Genomic DNA, 17482 nt, shown 5'->3' on the forward strand with positions numbered 1-17482 from the left:
CCATCCCTAGATAGATTCCACACCTACCGCCGAGCAGGACCCTAAGCCCTGGATGTCGCTAGAGCTTGGCCCTAGATAGGGAGGGGAGGGGTGAGCACTGGTCAGGCCCCACTATAACCTAAAGATAACAAGGTAGACAAACAAAGAGGATAAACTTAGCTTGAGCAGACACCAGAGAAGTAATGCCAACTGTCCTCCAAGGGGACCAGAGAAGAAGCTAGCCGATTGCTAGTGTGCCAAACCTGCACAAAGGTACATAGAAGTGTCACCATCGATTCCCTGGAGAAAACTGAGTGTTTTTAACTCCCAGGCAAGGGTGTGTCAATCAGCAGCAGGAGGGAGGTTGCTGCTGGGTCCTAATGGAGGAAGGATTAAGAAGGTGTCTGTAATGCCAAGCACAGTGACCTCCTACAGCCAGATACCGAGCGACGGTCTATTACACCTGACACACCAGTGACAGCAGGAAGAGGAGGAGGGAGACTTTCAGGACGAGGAATGGGAGAACAGAGCGGATGATGATGAGGTTGTAGATCCCATTTGGTGTGAACCCAGATGCACGCAGCTGAGTAGCTTATCTGAGAATATGGAGGAAGAGGAAGACAAGGAGGTTACTTTTCAGCCTACCACATAGACATGGAGTGATGCAACCATGCCCAGCACAGCATCATCAGCAACAACTGTGACTGTGGCCAGCAGCGGTCGTGGGTTTGCAGATCGCAGGGCCAGCAAGGTTTGCCTAGCCTGGGCCTTTTTTGAGACCACAAAAGATGAGCCAACTCACGTATCTGCTTACTTTGCAAAAAAATACTCAGTAGAAGGAAAGATTGCAATAATTTGAATACTACATGCATGAACCGTGATATGCAGGATCAACATGCATTAGTCTGACAATCTCACTGTGATAAAATGTGGACCAGTGGGCCTCACTAACCATTGGCTGCCCCGTCAACAACATCTGCTGCTTCTTCCTCCTCTGTCATCGTGCCAAGTGTTCTCACACAGAACTCCAGTCGCAGAACCTCCTCTTGTTTATCCGCTACAGTCGGGTTGAATGAGATGAATGGCTACTAAAATGGTTAGCGCTGACGATGCCATCATCAGCAAGACTAATTTATCTATAGTCTATCTATAGTCATATAGTCATGTATTTGCTGGAGCACAGTTTGAATAGTCTGCGGGAGGAGGTGGTGGCCCCAGAGGAAGAGGTGGAAGCAGAGGAGAGTGCAAAAGGGATAACAATGTCTCCAAGTTCCACACTGTTGTCACACAGGCGGGTGCCAAGGCAGAGCGTATTATAGCGATCAACGGGGGTTCGTATTATCAGACAAACTGATAGTGAATGTACAGGAGATGAGGAACAAATGGAGGAGGACAAGGAGGAAGAGGTGATGTTACATGCACCGCCGCCTAAGTTCAGATAGGGGCGAGACCGGTTACATGAATTCATTGGAATCCTGGGGGAACCGTTACTCAGGGCGACCATAGGCTGCAGCTTCTCTCAGGCACACGATAGATTCAGCTTTTGACCAGACACAGCTGACAAGAGTCTTCTTAAACGGTAGAACAGTAACATTTAATGAGGCTCGGCCAGTGCAATGCAAATGTCTCTTTGAGCAACAGGCTCCAGTAATAACAGTACAGTCTCCTTTGCAGCACAGCAGTACACAGTCTATTATCCTGTAGCACCGTACAGCACAGTTTTAATGCATACATAACTACAGGTTTTTCCTTCACAAGGACTCAATAGTACACAGCATTCTTTATCCTGCATGGAGATGGAGAGGGAGAAGGGTGTGATGAACGAGATGATCTCTATGACAGGCTTCCTTCCTTTCCTTATCTTCCTGGCCAATAATACTCCACACTGTTAGCTCAGGGAGTCTAACTGACCTTTGTTTAGCTTCCCTCCTGACCTGAATTCTGTTCCCTTGCCTTCTGTGAGATACAGATCATAAGCCACCTTTCTCTTCGGCTCCAGACAGACAGTAAACAACTTCACCACAATCCCCCTGGGACTCTGCTTAAACACTCCCCTTTTCCTGTGACGGTGTTAACCCGTCTAGTTGCTGGATGCTTCTGGAGCACAACACTTCCTGTCTCCTGTGCTTGTGTTACTTGTAATAGTTGCTGAATGCTTTTAAAGCAACAGTACTACTTCTGCATGTCACGCTCTGTAACAGCACTACTTTTTCATGTCAGCGTGATATTCGAGCAAGAGTCAGGAGATGAAGAGGATAATCATCCTCTCTCTGTTGCCTGTGGTTGGCAGGAGAGGACAGAGGAAACAAGCATCAGTGTTACCCAGCCACTAACACACTATGGACTTGGACCTCACGGAAGAACCCAGCAACATGATCCCCATGATATTAGGATTTAAAATAGTTCTGACTACTGGGTTGCCACTCCATTAGATCCACGGTACAAGAGTAAATTTTGCCAGATGGTTCTCCCCTTGGAAAGGGACCCGCGCATTTTGGAGTATCAAAACACGCTTTTAGACAACATTAAGAGACGTTTTACCCAACACAGCAGTGATGGGCACAATGTGCATTACAGCCCTAGACTTACAACCCCAGGAACGCCAATTCATCAACGCAAAAATATTAGCAGCAGCAACAACAGTGTAAGTGTCAGGAGTAGTGATGAGCGAGCACTAAAATGCTCGGGTGCTCATTGCTCGGGTCGAGCAAATCGTAATTAGAGATGAGCGTTGTTCTACTCGAACTGTTCGCCAATCTCAAATTCGAGCTGTTTTGGGCGGTGTTCGAGCCGCTCGGCGAACACGAACAATTTGAGAAAAATTCGGCTGTTCGAGGTTATGTTCGATAACTGTTCGTGCACCAAAATCATAACTGGATTTTTTCTCAGTAATGATGAAAATTAATGTTAATACGCAATTTGAGTGTACAGCGGGGTGGGGGGAGGGGCAGGGGATGGATCTCTGCAGGAACAATGAAGATCTCCATTTTTTTTTTCTCTTTCCCGCATTTACAGTGGGGAGGTGCAATTTGTCAGCCTATCAGCAGCGCACACACGGAGCGAAGTGCTTTTTTTCACACAAGCAAGGGCATGTGTCATTGGCAGTGTATGTCACATGTCCTTGCCCTATAAGACCAAGCCATTTTCCCCGTCGCCACCATTTTCTCACTGCTGCAGCTGCGTGTTAGACGGCACCGCTGTTGCTGTGTGCGCTATACCTTGTTAATTTCAAGCCAATTTTCGCACAAATCTACAGATAGCTTGGGAGTAGGGAATAGTTGTGATTGCAGTCCTTTTAAGGACTAGGTTACAGCATTTCCTATGACTTTTATCAGGAAGGTCTGTGCTCTTAAATAGATAGGTTGTGGGAGTAAAGACTAATTGTAATTGGAGTCCTTTTCAGGACTAGGTTACATCAGTTCCTATCAGTTTTCGCCAGGCAGGTCTGTGCCAGTGCTGTGCAAGTTTTTTTCACAGCATTTGGCTGAATCTAGCAAGGCTAATCCTTTTTGGCCTATTGCAGAGTGTGTTAGTCAGTGCAGTAGCCTATCTGTGTTGCAAGATATACCACCTGTGTATAGAATACCAATTTTTTTACTGCACCTAGTGAAGTAAAATCTTTTGGGCATAGCATCATTCTATTAGTCCATCTATACTGACCTCCATCAGGTTGCAAATTGAATATAATTTTTTTCTGCATCTAGCTCTGAAAAAATATTGGGCTTCTAGCTGTGTGTGGGACTTGTTGTATTAGTCCATCTATACTGACCTCCATCAGGTTGCAAACTGAATATATTTTTTCTGCATCTACCTCTGAAAAAATATTGGGCTTCTAGCTGTGTGTGGGACTTGTTCTATTAATCCATCTATACAGACCTCCATCAGGTTGCAAACTGAATATATTTTTTTCTGCATCTACCTCTGAAAAAATATTGGGCTTCTAGCTGTGTGTGGGACTTGTTGTATTAGTCCATCTATACTGACCTCCATCAGGTTGCAAATTAAAAATAATTTTTATCTGCATCTACAGTACCTCTGAAAAAATATTTGGGCTTCTAGCTGTGTGTGGGACTTGTTCTATTAGTCCATCTATACTGACCTCCATCAGGTTGCAAATTGAATATAATTTTTATCTGCATCTACCTCTGAAAAAATATTTGGGCTTCTAGCTGTGTGTGGGACTTGTTCTATTAATCCATCTATACAGACCTCCATCAGGTTGCAAACTGAATATATTTTTTTCTGCATCTACCTCTGAAAAAATATGTGGCCTTCTAGCAGTGTGTGGGACTTTCTCTATTAGTCCATCTATACTGACCTCTATCAGGTTGCAAATTCAAAATAATTTTTTGTCTGCATCTAGCTCTGAAAAAATATTGGGCTTCTAGCTGTGTGTGGGACTTGCTGTATTAGTCCATCTATACTGACCTCCATCAGGTTGCAAACTGAATATATTTTTTTCTGCATCTACCTCTGAAAAAATATTGGGCTTCTAGCTGTGTGTGGGACTTGTTCTATTAATCCATCTATACAGACCTCCATCAGGTTGCAAACTGAATATATTTTTTTCTGCATCTACCTCTGAAAAAATATTGGGCTTCTAGCTGTGTGTGGGACTTGTTCTATTAATCCATCTATACAGACCTCCATCAGGTTGCAAACTGAATATATTTTTTTCTGCATCTACCTCTGAAAAAATATTGGGCTTCTAGCAGTGTGTGGGACTTTCTCTATTAGTCCATCTATACTGACCTCCATCAGGTTGCAAATTCAAAATAATTTTTTGTCTGCATCTAGCTCTGAAAAAATATTGGGCTACTAGCTGTGTGTGGGACTTGTTGTATTAGTCCATCTATACTGACCTCCATCAGGTTGCAAATTAAAAATAATTTTTATCTGCATCTACAGTACCTCTGAAAAAATATTTGGGCTTCTAGCTGTGTGTGGGACTTGTTCTATTAGTCCATCTATACTGACCTCCATCAGGTTGCAAATTGAATATAATTTTTATCTGCATCTAGCTCTGAAAAAATATTTGGCCTTCTAGCAGTGTGTGGGACTTTCTCTATTAGTCCATCTATACTGATCTCCATCAGGTTGCAAATTGAATATAATTTTTATCTGCATCTAGCTCTGAAAAAATATTTGGCCTTCTAGCAGTGTGTGGGACTTTCTCTATTAGTCCATCTATACTGACCTCCATCAGGTTGCAAATTAAAAATAATTTTTATCTCCATCTACCTCTGAAAAAATATTTGGGCTTCTAGCAGTGTGTGGGACTCATTGTATTAGGCCATCTATACCAAGCTCCACCAGCTTTGAAATTAATAATAAATTTTAGCTGCATCCAGCCCTGAAAATAATTTTTCCCAATAGTGGTAGCAATAGAAATATGGGGTGCGCGCCTGGCTAACAAAAATATACGCTTCATAACACAAAACACCAGCCTAGCACACTGCATTAATAAGATGGCATCATCGTCTCTCCCAGTGCTAGGCCTACTACGCAGGCTAGTATTCCTGTGCCTAAAACACAATGTATGGGTCCGCGCTAGCCACTATGCTGAGGGGTATAAAGCTGCTGCTAACGCTTTATAACAATTCATTTGGTAGATTTTCACAGAGCTCTTCCACAATGCCCACCCATCGGGCAACAGTTGCCCACCCTCCCTATGGGATCTAGTGGCGAATAGTTGATGCAATTAATCAGAGCGTCAGTTGCCCCGTCAACGTGGCAAGCATACGGTAAGGCATGGGAAGAGTGGACACGACTAGTAGCAGGCAGACGGGTTGACCAATGTGAACAAGCCAGATCACAAGTCACCATAGAATTTCTCCACCAGCTAATGATGAGGGGCATATCAGGGGCGTCAGCGCAGCGGTGTCTGACCGGAGTAGCATTTCACTTCCAACTACTGAATTGGGGAGATGTGACAAAGATTCATCATCAGACAATCCATAAAAGGGTGGAAAAGGGGTCAGCCAAGTCAGGAATGTAGACGTCCCGTCCCGTGTCACTAAAACTGATTTCTCACATCTTATCCCTAACACCATTAACATGACACTCACAATTTGAAGCAACACTAATGTCTACTGCATTTGTGATCGCCTTCTTCGGGGCGCTATGTATAAGCGAATTAGTCCCTCAATCCAAAATTACCACCAGTGGACGCTTATTACACCAGGAAGTAGTGATAGCCAATAATTCAATACGTGTACGCATACACCAATCGAAAACGGTTCCAGCGGGCAGGGGTACTTGGGTACTTCTACAACCCACAAACGGTACACTGAGTCGGGTAACAATAGTAAAAACATATCTAACCATCAGATCACAAAATTATTTCTTCGTATCACACATTGATGGAACGCCATTATCAAGATACCTGTTCCAAGCTATATTTAATAAATGCATAACATCGGCAGGGAACCACCCCAAAGATTATGGGACACACTCATTCCGCATAGGTGCGGCCACGGAAGCAGCAAGAGCAGGACTGTCAGAAACGGAAGTTCAGAGGATAGGGAGATGGCGATCCACGTGTTTGGCGACATACATAAGACCGGACTTGTTATCCTAACGTGGTTTGTTTCTTTTACAGGTGACACTAAGCCAACAGTGTGAGTGATAGGCCACTCGTATATATATTGGGCACAAAAAAGGGCGAAAGTCCGCCCAGGCGGGAGGAAATTAGAGTTTCATAACACATATTTCAACTGGAGAGGTATTAGAGGCCTGCTATGGCCACAGGTACTAATGGAGGTAATCAAGGTAGGGAGAGAGGCAAGAGGTCCGGTCATCTTAGTTATACAGGCCGGGGGAAACAACCTAGGTCATCACAAGAGCGCATAACTAATGGCAATAATGAAACTAGACACTGAGCGCTTCAGAGAATTTTTCATAAAATTAGCTATAGTATGGTCAGAGATTGTGCCGATAGCGGTATGGCAAGGTGCGCGAGACATCACGGCCATCGAATGGACAAGGCGGGTAATAAATATTCGGATGGCAAAATTTAGAAGAGACAGAGGCGGTGTAGTGATACGACACCGACAACTGGAAGGAGATAAAGCAGGCCTCATACGGCCCGACGGTGTTCACTTAATAGATATTGGACTGGACATATTCCTGTCAGGACTCCAGGACGGAGTGGAACAAGCGTTAAGAGTGATGGGTGGGGGTCAGAGTCCTGCATACGAGTACGCTGGATCCTCCGTGGCCTGGAAATAGAAAGGACATGTTGGAGAGTTACACTTGTTGGCCAACTTGCCGGAGTGGGGACCCAGGGCATGCTGCAACAAGCTGAATTATTTTAGAAATAAAATGCCTTTCTAATGAAATGAGTATAAAGAGTTAATAAAGCTGTGACCGATCCTCACCCATCCAGTTGTAAGAGTTACATTATTGGGTTGTCCATGAAAGGGGGGCGGTAGGGGGGCTGAGCATCTGGGTTTGGTTGGGGGTCCCCACAGTCTGCCTAGGCTAGATTAATTTAAAAATTCTTATTAGATACACAGGCGGTGCAGCTTGCTTCGCAGCTGGGCTACTACGCCCAAAGTATTGCCTAGGCTAGATGCAGTTAAAAATTCTACGCTGACTAGCAGACACTGAAGATTTGGAGCAGACCTCTAAGTAAACAGCTCTTCAGACTCAACCATCTGTGTTACCCCAAGCCATAGTGTATGTAGTTTCTTACAGTTAAAAGGGGGGGGTGAGACCCAACCCACCTGGAATTGACAATGCCAACATCACGTAAGACACAGCAAGGGGACTCCCAAAATTGTGGCACAGACACCACTTAACCCTAGAACGCATACCTGTGGCCTTGCAGGCCCGCCCAGTTAATTGTTTTCTATTTTCTGCAAGATTGCTTTAGTTAGAATTTTGAAACTCTAGGTATTCTTCATGTATATAGTTGTTTGTCATTTGAGTTTGAGTTATTCCATGTTATTTGCACACGGGCCTAAAGGGCCCCAGGTATGTGAAAGTGTAAATTTTTATGGTCATGCGTTCTAGGGTTAAGTGGCATCAATTGCCCCACTGTTGCTTAAAGCGGTTGGTGAGGTGATTTTACCAAATCCCCAAGCTTTTAGTCTCCCAAGGATGACACAGGGGTAGAAATGTCCTTGCGAATCCATGATTTGATCATCTTTATGAACGTGAGTCTGTCTACATTCTCAGTGTACAGCCGCGTGCGCTTATCTGTCAGCACACCACCAGCAGCGCTGAACACACGTTCAGAGAGAACGCTGGCTGCATGGCATGACAAGATCTCCAAGGCGTGAGTGGCGAGCTCCGGCGATTTTTTAAGATTGGAATACCAAAATGAGCAAGGGTCCAGTGACACAGTCATGGCTTCGATGTTCACTTGGAGATTCTCCTGTACCATCCTCTCTAGGCATTGACTATGTGTCAGACTTCTTGTCTCCTGTGGCCTTGCAAAGGATGGTCTAAAAAAGTGGTGAAACGATTCCACAAAATTGCTGTTACCAGCAGATACTGTGTTACTGTTACTGTTTGAGTGATGAAGACTCGACAGTCCCACCGTTGGCAAGTTAGAACTGTGAGATTCACTACGTGCACCACTGGTGTTTTGTGGAAAAGCACATGTAAGATTCTGTAACAGATACTCCTGCATTCGTCAATACCTTTTTATGGCAGGAATTATTTCGGCAAATATACTTTTGTACTGGGGATCTAAGAGTGTGGCAACCCAGTAGTCGGGATTACTTCGAATTCTGACAATCCGGGGGTCATGTTGCAGGTAGTGCAGCAAGAAGGCACTCATATGTCTTGCGCATCCAGAAGGACCAAGTCCTTGTTGTGTTGGTAGCGAGGTAAGAATCATGCTTCCTTCCTCTGCCCTCTCCCTCCAACCTCGCACAACAGAAATGTGATCAAGGTCTCCCTCATCTGATGAGTCTTCCATGCCCATTGCCAGTTCGTCCTCCACTTCTTCCTCGGCTCCTGCACCTTCCTCAACAGTTTGGCTGCTACTATGCGCCCTGGTTAATCCCTCTCCCCCACCCTCCCATGCCTGCTGCCTTGGTGCTGCCAACCTTCTGGACCTTGGAGATGTTATCCCTTCCGCATACGACTCGTCCTCTACTTCCTCCACCTCCTCTTGTCCCACCACCTGACTCCGAATTCTGTTTAACATGTGCTCCAGCATGTAAATCACCGTAATAGTCATGCTGATAATGGCATCGTCAGCACTAAACATCTTCGTCGCCATTTCAAGACTGTGCAGAAGGGTGCATAGGTCCCTGATCTGAGACCACTCCTCCAGCATGATTTGCCCCACCTCTGGATCTCGTTGGCCCAGGCTATACGTCAGAACGTATTGCACCAGGGCTTGTCGGTGCTGCCACAGTCGCTGCAACATGTGCAGAGTTGAATTCCACCGTGTCGGCACATCGCATTTCAGCCGGTGAACTGGCAGGCCCAACGACTTCTGTAGAGATGTAAGTCGTTGAACTGCGGGATGCGAACGGCGGAAGTGAGCACACAGCGACCGTGCACTCTGCAGAAGGCCATCTAGTCCGGGATAGTGGGCTAAAAATTGCTGGACAACCAGGTTCAACACGTGAGCCATACAAGGCACGTGTGTGACATTGCCCCGGCGAAGTGCCGCACCCAGGTTTGCAGCATTGTCGCACATGGCCTTCCCTGGTTGCAGGTTCAGTGGAGACAACCTTTCATGAAACTGGGTCTCCAGAGCTGACCAAAACTCCTCAGCTGTGTGACTCACATTTCCCAGACATTTCAAAGTAAACACTGATGCGTTGAGCCCTGCTGCCAGCATAGTAAGGAGGTGTGCAGGATTCCTTCTGCGCAGTTAGAAAGCAGGTGGCATTACCAGACAGGCTTTGGGTGCAGGTGGAGGACCGAGAGGAGGTTGAGGAGGCAGAAGCAGTGGAGGAAGTTCGAGATAAAGAGGATTAACACATAACTCGTGGGGACGGTAAGACTTGGACAGCAGCCCCTTGTCCTGCTGTCACCATAGTTACCCAGTGCCCAGTCAGCGACATGTAACGCCCCTGTCCATGCCTTCTCGTCCAAGTGTCTGTGGTGAAGTGCACCCTGTCAAACACAGAGTTTCTCAAAGAAGCGGTGATGTTGTGTGCGACATGCTAGTGGAGCGCAGGCACACCTTTCTTTGAGAAGTAGTGCCGACTGGGCATCTGGTACTAGGGCACTGTGACGGACATAAGGTCTTGAAAATCCTCTGTGTCCTCCAGGTGGAAAGGCAGCATTTCTGTAGCCAACAGCTTGCAGATGGTGAAATTCAACCTCTTAGCTTTCTCATGGCTAGGAGGAAATGGTCTTTTACTTTTCCACATCTGAGGGACCGAGGGCTGGCTGTTGTTCTTAGACGGTGTTGAGTAGGGTGTCCCCGGCAACTGCCGGTCTGTGAGGAAGATGCAGGCGGACATGTTAGGTTGCCTTGATCCAAAGGTGGTGCTCTCGATGTCGGAGAGCGCTCAACACTAGCAGGTGTTTCCACTTCCCAATGAACTGACGACCTGCCAATCACACTGGCTGTTGCGGGTAAAGAGGTGGCAGGTCTGCGTCCAAAAACATGTGTGACTGCTGTCCCCCCAGTCACAGAGGATGAAGAGGCTGCGGATGCACAAGATGGGGCAGACGGTGGTTGGCCCAGCCAGCTAGACCGCATTGTAGCACAGTGAGCTTCCCACTGCAACTTATGCTTCATATCCATGTGACGGTACATGCATGAAGTTCTCAAACTATGTATTTTTTGGCCTCTACTTAGCTTTTGCTGACAAATATTACAGATAACACGAGTTGGGTCATCCTTATTGATCTGAATAAATGCCCAGGCTATGCAAGGCTTAGAGCCCATGTGACCTGAAGAGCCACTACGACTTGTGGTCAGAGGCAGAGTTGTGGTTGAGGATGCAGTTGTTGACGTGCTTCCAGTACTCCGTCTCTGTTCAGGAAGGCGCAACCTAACCTCGTCGTCAATAGCATCTGTGATGCCCCGCTGCGCTTGGTATCACAGATCCTACAAGAGTGCATTGATGGAATCCTCCACAAGAGGCCCCCATAAACATTCACACATCTCCACCTTCCACCTCAGACCAGCAGAGGGAGCCCGTTAGGGATATAAATAGGGAAGGTGGAGCTAGGCAGTTCAGTTACTCTGAAGAGTTCCTGCAGTAGAGAAGCCTAAGAGAGGTCAGTCTGCAGTGGAGCTCAGTCTAGTCTAGAGAACGCAGTTAATAGTTCAGCAGTGGAGCACGAGGCTCCTGCTTGCTAGATTCAGGGAGCCCAGATAGAGCTTAAGGTGTGCCGGTGCCGTAAGATCAGTGAAGCGCGGCAAGCTGCCGTTAGTGTGTATAGCCTAGTGAAGGCCCGAGTAGGCCGAAGGCGAGTGGCGAGTTAGTACATAAGGGGCAGAGGAGCTTAACCAGCTCACCCCGAAGCATTTACCGGACACAGGATCCGAGCTTACCGGTATCTCTATGACCCAGTAAGGCATAACCGGAATCCCTGGAGAACTACAAGTCCCAGGATCGCTAAGGTGCTGATATGTAACAGAGCCAGGAGACGCTTAGGCCCCGCATACTGGGAGCGTGAACTCCAAGAGAAGGCCCTACCACAAGGTCAGCCAGCGCAGGACAGAGACAAAGTTAGGCCTAGCTCCAGGCAGGTCAGAAACTTACTACGCAGAGGCAAGAAACAGGAGGCCCTACACCCGCTCATTGGGGAGGATCCTGATATGCACCCTTCACCCTACAGTGCTCCGGGATGTGCCTGAATTTCCACCAGTAAAAGGTACTGAAGTGACTACCGTGTCCGTTCCCGTTCTTGCTCTGACCCAGCTGGGTCTCGCCTGTCCTGCATTCCCCCTGCATACGCTGCCCTGAGACCTAGCTCCACCTGTGGGGAGCTATACCATCGAGCTGCCTTATCACCGGCCTCAGTGGACTGCTGCAGCGCTGGTGCTTGTCACCAGATACCACAGGTGGCGTCATGAACTCTTATAAAATTAACAATTATCCACCCTTTTAAAGAGAGACCCCAGGGTACGGGCCAGGGAGCCGACCACCGCGACATCCCCAAGGCCAGGCAAATGCCCGGGTACCGAGTCATCCCCATCCCCAGGGCTAGTCACATCCTCCTCCACCTCCTCTGCTGACCTCATCGACTGTCTGACTGTGGGTTGACAGTAAGTGGGATCTCCAACCTCGTCATCATCACCCTGTGTGTTATCACACCCGTCGCCCTCAGAGCCAACCTCTTCCTGCCCTGACCGAAAAGTCAAGTTGTCGCTCCAATCAGGTATTTGAGTCTCATCATCGTCTTCATCATTGTCTCCACCAACAGGAGTTACAGTTTGGGAACAAGGGTCTACATTATGCTCAGAACCTTCTTCATCTGGTCCTGGATCCAACTTATAAAGATTCTGGGCATCGGATCAGATCATTTCCTCATCTGGATTAACAGAAGCTCTGGAGCAGACCTCCGTTTCCCAGGCTATAGTATGAGTAAACAGCTGGGCAGACTCAGCCATCTGTGTTACCCCATACTCAGACGGGCAGCTGGAGACTTGGGAGCTGTGAGGAAGCAAGTGCGATTGGGGTGACACCTCTGAGGACTGGAGTATTGGTGATGTTGAAATTGAGGTGATGGAGAGCCCACTTGAAGGAGCACTTGATATCCGTTGAAGCATCTGCTGTTTTTGTGCCTCATCTAGAATTTGTAGCGATGGGCGTGTCCGTAAGAATGGGATCGTATCACATTGTCCACGAAAAGAAGTCGACATCTTAGTTTGGCTGGAAGATGGTCTTTCTTCTGCAGATGTTACTCCCCCCCCCCCACCATGGGGGGCCTCGACCCACCGGCGGACAGGCACCAGTATTGGGATAGGGGGGCTGGCCGTCAGGGTCCACCGCAGCTCTGGCACAAACCCGGCGACACAGAGGTGGCACAGGCAGGAACGGACTGGTCGTGTCGGCTTCTCAGTTTTTGGATTTTAGAAGGGCATGACATGCCTATATCTGTGTCTCCCCCTCCTTTTACTCCTCCACCTCTTTTCTTTTCGCATGACTATATGTACTTGTCACTTTTCCATGTGTTAGTTGTGTCTTCTGAGCAGTTTGTCAGCTTTTGGACACCTTTGTTTTCTATGTGTTTCTATGTGTTTTTGTTTGCCTGCCATTGGTTTTAACGGTGTTCGAAGGTGTTCGACGAACAGTTCGACGAACAGTTCGGCGAACACACGGGTGTTCGACGAACCGAACCGAACTCGAACACTACGGGGGTGGCTCAACACTAATCGTAATGCTCGGGGTGCTCGACCCGAGCAACGAGCCCAATGTAAGTTAATGGGAAGCTCAAGCATTTTTCCGGCGGCCCTCCCAGAGGTCTGCAGGAGGTCTAAAATTGCCAAAATTGATCTGAATAGTGCTTAAATGACATGGGAACAGCATGAGGAAGACCCCTGGAAGCATCTCTGACTCCCAGGTCATTGCTGTGAACAATGTTGTAAGAGTATTAGAGTATTACGCCACTTTTACGGACTCACAATAAAACATGCAAAAACAAAGCCCAAATGGATTTTCCTGGAAAAAATGTTAAGGGACATTCTTTCCAGTGTAATGACTTGTATATAAGGCAAAAAAAAAAACACCCAAAAAAAATTCTAGTCCACACCTTGGGCTATGTTAACACGTTGCGTTTTTTATGCGTTTTTGCACTTTTGCATTGCTTTCAATGGTAAAAAATACATCTACCAGTAAGAGAGATATAGAAGTAGGTCTCCTAAACTGTTATTGCGTATGCAGTGACTACAAGGACTGCCCAAAATTTGGAAAAACTCCAATACCCCTTTGAAGAGACATAGAGGAGGGCCTCAGTAAAAAAATGTTCCCATTATAAAGGAGCCATGCCTGGCTGTAGGTTCAATGGTGACAGCCATAGATCTTCCTGCTCTGTTACAGCTGTCGACAACTCTGCAGCAGTGTGCGGTTTGTCACCTAAGCATATTAGCTTCAGCAGTGCCTGTTGCCACTTGGCCGAGGCAATGCTGCAGTGCTTCCAGCTTCCGACTGATGTGGTCATTTCGGAGAATGAGGCTGAAGAGGAGGAAGTGCAGGAGCTGTAGAATTTGGGGGAAGCCTTGATTGACCCAGGGCCCGCAATCCTCGCGTCGGGAGGACATGTTCCGTGCCATGGTCCGACTGGGTCCCGGCTTCCACTATATTAACCCAGTGTGCCGTCAGCAAGGTGTACCATCCCTGGCCACAAGCACTTGTCCATGTGTCCGTGGTTAGATGGACCTTCCCAGTAACTGCATTGTTGAGGGCACGGGTAATGTTCTGGGACACGTGCTTGTGTAATGCGGGGATGGCACACTGGGAGAAATAGGGCGGCTGGGGACCAACTACCGAGGGACATCTGTCGCCATCATGTTGCGGAAAGATTCTGTCTCCACCAGCCTAAAATGCAAAATTTCAAATGCAAGCATTTGAGAAATGTGTGAGTTTAGTAGTGTGGCCTGTGGGGCACTGGCTGCGTATTTGTGTTTGCGTTCAAAGGACTAGGGTAGGGACAACTGAACGCTGCGCTGCGACAAGTACGTGGATGCTGACGGTGATGGTTGCAAGTGTGCAACGACAGGTGCAGGGCGGGAGGCATCTTCACCTGCGCCATAAACAGAGGAATGGCGTGCACGTACAACAGCAGAAAAGGCAGCGGTGTCACCCGCAGACACTGCTTCTGGACCCTGGCGTTCAGCCAAGCTAGTCAAGTGCTTTGCTGTCATGTGCCTGAGCATGCTGGTGGTGGTCAGGCTGGTAGTTTTGGTAGTTTTGCTGCCCCTGCTGATGCTGGCATGGCAGAGAGTGCAAATGGCCTTTTTGGGGTTATCTGGACAGTATTTAAAAAAGTGCCAGACTCTGAAAGACCTAACAGTTGGACTGTCAACTTCCCTCGTGTTGGTGTTCCGGGGAGCATTTGCCTGCCTTGTGTCTGTGGCCACCCCACTGCTGGGTCCTGCCTTTTGTGGTGCTATGCCTCAATCCCCCTCTGTTCTGCTGTCCTCGCTATGCATGTCACCTTGCCAGATTGGGTCAGTGACTTTATCGTCCACCACCCGGTCTTCCCTGTACGCTTCCTCCTGACTTGCTGGCAATTGTGTCTCATCATCATCATCAGCATCCACCTCTTGCAACAGTAATTGCATTATCCCACTGTCGCCTTCGTGTTACCGTGGATGCTCAAATATTTGGGCATCACTATATGCGATCTCCTCATGCCCCACTTCAAGCGGGCTGGTCTAGTGACTCGAATCTATAAATGGAAAAGTGAACAGCTCTTCAGAGTGTCCCAGTGTGGGATCAGATGTCTCTGGGCACTCTGCATGGTGTGAGGAAGGAAGATCCGGGTGAGTAATATGTGGTCCAAACTCACGGCTACGGAGACTGGACCGTGTGGAAGACAGGGTGGTGGTGGTGGCAAACTGACTGGAAGCATTATCTGCTATCCAACCAACAACCTTTTCACACTGCTCAGGCTTTAATAGTGGTGTTTTGGGCCCTCTAGAAATTGGAACAGGAAACTAGCTTGTTGTGCTCTCTCAGCAATCACAGTTTCATTGTACCCATTGCCTTGGACTCTGTGTGCACCATCAGCATCACGTCCACTTCCCCATCCCTTACCATGCTCCTTGCCCATTTTATATGGAGTTTAATATTTTGCAGCTTGCAAAAAAATGTCAGGATTACTACCGCAGTATTGGATCACGTCTGATGGACAAATTCTTTTGGTCAGTGTCGGTATAGCGATGCTATTGGTCAGCGAACAAGTGTGGATATATTTTGGACACACAAGTAGCATACTTTAAATGGAAAATAATATTTTGCAGCTTCCAAAAAAATCAGGATTAATACTGCAGTAATATTTGACCATCTGAGATGATGGACGCGTTTCTCTGCTTCCACAATACCGCAATGCTATTCAAATCAACCAAATCTGGCTGTATGCTGCTAACAAGCAAATGGAGCAGTAAAATGGTGTATTATATCGCTTTTCACCAAAATTATCAGGATTAAGAGCAAAAAGAATATTATTATCCCTAATATATAGGGCTATTGACAGGAGTTTCAGCAGCAGAAAGAACGTGCAGTGGACCCTATTCTGTACTATACTAGCTCTCCACAAACTCTGCCTAACTAGTGCTATCAGCAGGATTAAAATTCTTCCAAATGAGCCCTTAAAAGGACTGTTAGAGTAGATTAATAATTGTGGTGTGGAATCTCTGTTTAAAATAACCGCCAATTCTCTCCCTCACTCAGCTGCAGTTCTCCCTACACTGCCTCTTTGACCGGTAAACTGTGATGAACATAGGGTCCCGGGTCTATATAAGATGCTACGCGGCCAGTCAATCACTGTAATGCCACAACCAACAGGGATACGGCATTACAGTGACTGTCACGCAATCCCTGCATAGTAATTGGCTGCCTAATATGCTCCAAACATGCGGGACGGGGCTTCGAGCTCCCGCCCGAACATTCAAAAAATACTCGTCAAGTAACAAATAGTGGCAAGCATGCTGGCTCATCACTAATCAGGACATATTTTATCCTGGTAATGTTAATTAGGAAAAATGGAAAAAAAAATATTTTCATTAAGCCAGAAAAGCTCTGTATGTACACGTCAGTTTTCAGACATTATTTTACAGTCTGATAGTAAATATTCTCCATTTACAACATTACAAAAATACACAGTCATCTGTATTCTGCCGTTAGTAACTTCCAATGCAGCGGATATTTGCATAAAGGTTTTTTTCTTTAATTCTATTTACTAAAATATCCAGTTGATGTTTCAAGTGTTTACATACGTCTCTAGACTAGAAAGGATGGCACAGCTTATATCTTTCTATTTTCAGGACCCAGCAGATATATTTATGTTGGAACACCACATTATGTTAAGCCAGGATGTGGTCAGTAGTTGTAGCGACAGGTTATATTCAAAATGGACATCTTAACCAATGCATCATTCCCAAATCTGATAATACAATGTTTATACTTTGTTCAGGACATCGTGCAACCGCTGTAATAAATAGGTTATTGTAAATTTAGATTGGACAATAGTACTGAAAAAATAAAGGTAAAAATGCCCTAAACTAAAATATTAAAACACCAAATGACCTGCATGTTATAAGTGCAAGTACTGTATGTTACTAACAGGAAATGCAAAAAGTTATATTTAAAGTAAATGTATCTACAGTTGAAACCAGAAGTTTACATACACTATATAAAAAGACACATGTGCATGTTTTTCAAAATCTGACATGAAAACAGAATAAACCTTTCCTGTTTTAGGTCAATTAGGATTACCATCATTTTTAATATTTGCCAAATGCCAGAATAATGAGAGAGAGAGAATGTTTTAAGACATTTTTATTACTTACTGCAAAGTTAAAGTTTACATACACTAAGATTGCTATGCCTTTAAACAATTCTGGACTGCC

The sequence above is a fragment of the Phyllobates terribilis genome, unplaced genomic scaffold (genome assembly GCF_046119375.1).
Source record: "Phyllobates terribilis strain yellow unplaced genomic scaffold, ASM4611937v1 Scaffold_5__5_contigs__length_657084704, whole genome shotgun sequence".
NCBI lineage: Eukaryota > Metazoa > Chordata > Amphibia > Anura > Dendrobatidae > Phyllobates > Phyllobates terribilis.